Raw genomic sequence first — 4332 nt, forward strand, 5'->3', positions numbered from 1 at the left:
GATAAGGTTCCAACTGTAACGAGGGGGATGGCTCGATAATGTTCCACTGTAACGAGATGGATGTCTCGATAAGGTTCCAACTGTAACGAGGGGGATGGCTCGATAATGTTCCACTGTAACGAGATGGATGTCTCGATAAGGTTCCAACTGTAACGAGGGGGATGGCTCGATAATGTTCCACTGTAACGAGATGGATGTCTCGATAAGGTTCCAACTGTAACGAGGGGGATGGCTCGATAATGTTCCACTGTAACGAGATGGATGTCTCGATAAGGTTCCAACTGTAACGAGGGGGATGGCTCGATAATGTTCCACTGTAACGAGATGGATGTCTCGATAAGGTTCCAACTGTAACGAGGGGGATGGCTCGATAATGTTCCACTGTAACGAGATGGATGTCTCGATAAGGTTCCAACTGTAACGAGGGGGATGGCTCGATAATGTTCCACTGTAACGAGATGGATGTCTCGATAAGGTTCCAACTGTAACGAGGGGGATGGCTCGATAATGTTCCACTGTAACGAGATGGATGTCTCGATAAGGTTCCAACTGTAACGAGGGGGATGGCTCGATAATGTTCCACTGTAACGAGATGGATGTCTCGATAAGGTTCCAACTGTAACGAGGGGGATGGCTCGATAATGTTCCACTGTAACGAGATGGATGTCTCGATAAGGTTCCAACTGTAACGAGGGGGATGGCTCGATAATGTTCCACTGTAACGAGATGGATGTCTCGATAAGGTTCCAACTGTAACGAGGGGGATGGCTCGATAATGTTCCACTGTAACGAGGTGGATGTCTCGATAAGGTTCCAACTGTAACGAGGTGGACGGCTCGATAATAATCCTGCAAGATAAAAAAAAACTTGTTTATAAATCATTTGAGGCAATATAATGAAATAGAGATAAAATTAGATGGGAGATTTCTAGGTTTTGTTGAGGAGTCCACAACGGGTGCATGTGATTCCTTTTGTCATTCTTGACAGCTTTACATAGCCATTTTGTGACTTTAATGTTCCTGCATCCAAAGAAAAATTCTTAGTTTGAAAGACCGATTTGTGTTGGTTTTGTCTTCATGCTCCTTCTTGCATTTGGCTTGCACGCTCGCCCGTTCTTTATATGACATATTCGATGGAGTTTTTGAGGACCCTCCTCAAAAATTTGTCCCGGTCTACAATATAGAAGAACTCTTGTAACTTGCTCTGTTAACTCTGAGGTTGCTCATTCTGAAATTTTGAGGCCCCTCCTCAAAAAAATTCCCAGTTTACTTCAATAAGTAACAGATGACATTTGTGGAATTTTTGAGATCATCCCAAAAATTTTGTCCCAGTTGAANAAGTTGAAAATTAGATTACCGCAATTTTTGAGATCTCCCCCAGGCTAACTCCGTAGAATTTGGGTCTTCTGTTTTGAATTGTTAAAGAAGGTCAACTTCAAATGAATTTTTGAGATCCTCTCAAAATTCTGTCCCAGTTTCCATTATGAAGAGAAATGGAAATCTTACTGGGAATATGACCGAGCCGTTGTGGCGCCTACGTATCCCGCTGGAGCAGGAATCAGGTCAAACGTAGTTCCCATCTTGGGGATGATGAGTGCTGCAAAGATTCTGAAAGATTATCAGTAAAAAAATGCACAATATGAACATGATGGAATATGCAAATGGTATTCTTTACTATATTCAAAGCCTAAGAACAAGATATATCATGTTTTGGGGATGGACAATCCAATGAAGTAAAATAGGCGTCCCACACATATAAGGTAACTTAATAACACTTTTTATAATGAACAACTCAGAAGGCAAATTTTTTTCTTTTTTTTTTCTTTTTTCTTTTTTTTTTCAAAAATAAAAAAATGTGAGGAGATAGTCAAATCTTCACCACGATTGGTACAAACAGTTAGGATTGCAGGTAAATCTCCCTTTTTTTTTAAGATTGAATTAAGGTAATTCCTACAGCTTCAAGTGGTTCCTCAAATATACTTAAGGATCAACAAGATCCGTTCATCTTGTTTCAATCAAAGATTTTGAATTGTATCAATCCTCATGTTTCAAGTGCCCTCACGACAAAGGCTAGTCCTATTTCACACATATTTGAAACATTTGATTATAGGACATTTTTCAAAGTGCATTCACACTCACAAGAATGTTCAATGTACACAACTGTGATACCATATGCTTGACCCTTATGTAAATCTCCACTAATGTGAGAACATTTGGAATGAGATCATGTAGGGCTTGTCATTGGCTTGTAACGTAGGCTTAGGGATGGGTAGAATATTTATTTGAGATAAAAGTGACTTAATTCCTCCTTGAGTATTACACAGAATTTGTGCTCTTAATGATTGGTACGCCTTTGGCGTTAGATCCTCTTCATTGTTCTATCACCTTTGAAATTCTTTTGAATTCTCATTTTGAACGCTTTCCCTTCTTTTTTTTTTCTTTTTTCATTTCTCATTTTTTGAGCTTTTCTCTTCTTCTCTTTTTTTTCTTCTTTTGAGTCCTTATTCATTGGAGCTTTTCTTTATTGACTTCTTTATTATAATAATTGTTCCTTTTTTTGTTGGAGTATCTTCCTTCCCTCCTTTCACTGACCCTGTAAGGGTATTCTTTACCTTTCTTTATTTCTTCCACTTTTCTTTCTTCCTTTCTCTCTTTTCTCTGGAGGTCTTTGCTTCCCTTTTTTTTTGGAGACTCAATATCTTTGCTTTTTGAAATTTCAAACATGGATCTCCTCTTATAATTTGCACATTCTTTGTGCACTCAAGAAGGTTGGGCCAAGAGAAGATAGTGCTCGTAAGCACTCAAAAGGGTAGTGGTTAAGATGTGGTTGTCCAAATGAAGGTTTCAGGCTCAAAATGGGAAAACTAGGGATTAATGTAATTTGGTAGTCTTTGAAAGGCACAATCGGGTCAAAAAAGGCCTACAATCCTTTCTCAAACCAAACATTACTCATGATTTCGCCTCGAAAAACATTCAGGTTAAGTTCTAGATCAACAGTGTAACACAATTGAACTTTGATCAAAATCTCACCACACAATGCACATGAAACATAAGGTTAGTTTTATTCTTATCTTGATTGCATGCAAGAGAATTTTCAAGCATCACAAAAGTACAGATAAGAGGTACCACGAGAATCTGTAGTTTACCGCAAAGTCAGTCTTTTCAATCATATCGAATATATTTACATGCTCTTAACTGCATAGGTCCCAACCGAGTTGAAGACATGACTCTCACAGTATGTAAATTTTTCTCTTTTTTTTTAAAAAGATAATACCGAACCCAAGAAGGGTTGCCTACGTATCTCATAAAAAATGAGAATCAGGTACGCGTAGTTCGATAGATATGACTTGGAAAATATGCACAAACTATTTTTTTTAAAAAATCTTTTTACCCTTCTTTTTTTTTTTTGAAAAAGATAATACCGAACCCAAGAAGGGTTGCCTACGTATCTCACCAAAATGAGAATCAGGTACACGTAGTTCGGCCAGATAAGACATATAAGAATTTAAAGATTTAGACAACTCAAAGAAATTTCTAGGTCTAACGCCACAAAAATTTGTAGTCATGAAGGTTTTTTTTTTTTGCACCAATATTTTTATAGCCTCTTAATCGTCAATATTTATACTATCTGTTGAATATACCCTACGAATTTCCACAAAAATGATTTCTTGTACTCTTTTGGATGTTTTCTTGGATCTTTGTCTCTTCCCAATTTTCACGAGATCCAGACATTGTTATGACCATCCCCGACTGATGTCGGGGAGGGTATTCCTACAAAAATATGAGAAATATGTGAGAGCAGGACCGTCATGGAAAATAATAATAAAAATAAGTGGATGCGACCTCATAGTCAAATACTCCCCTGATTTATCGTTTTGACTTGATATTAACGCCTTGTGAAATACAAGGACTCGAATTTCGTTAATCCTCTTGTCTCTTGCGACTTCGGACAAAAAATGATTTCTGAATTTGAACATAAATTAAGTTTTCGCTGTAAAGAAGAGCAACTCAAAATGTAAAAGTGTTAGTTCCTGTAATTAATGAATAATGCAAAATATCACACAAATAATGAATAAAACACAAAAATACTGTTTTAATTAAAGACAAACTGAATATATTACATAACATACAAACAATTATTGCGCGTCCTATACAAATATGTGACCTTTTTATGCCTAGGGTAGGCCTATCGATTTGAAGGATGTATACGTCATTTGAAATATTTCATTGCCTCAAAACTCAAATTTATACAAATTTTATGAATAAAACTTAATGGGAATACGTAATAGGGGAAATGTATACAAAATAATCAGTCCCACGCAGGGGTACAACC

The sequence above is a fragment of the Solanum pennellii genome, chromosome 4, assembly GCF_001406875.1.
Source record: "Solanum pennellii chromosome 4, SPENNV200".
Classification (NCBI taxonomy): domain Eukaryota; kingdom Viridiplantae; phylum Streptophyta; class Magnoliopsida; order Solanales; family Solanaceae; genus Solanum; species Solanum pennellii.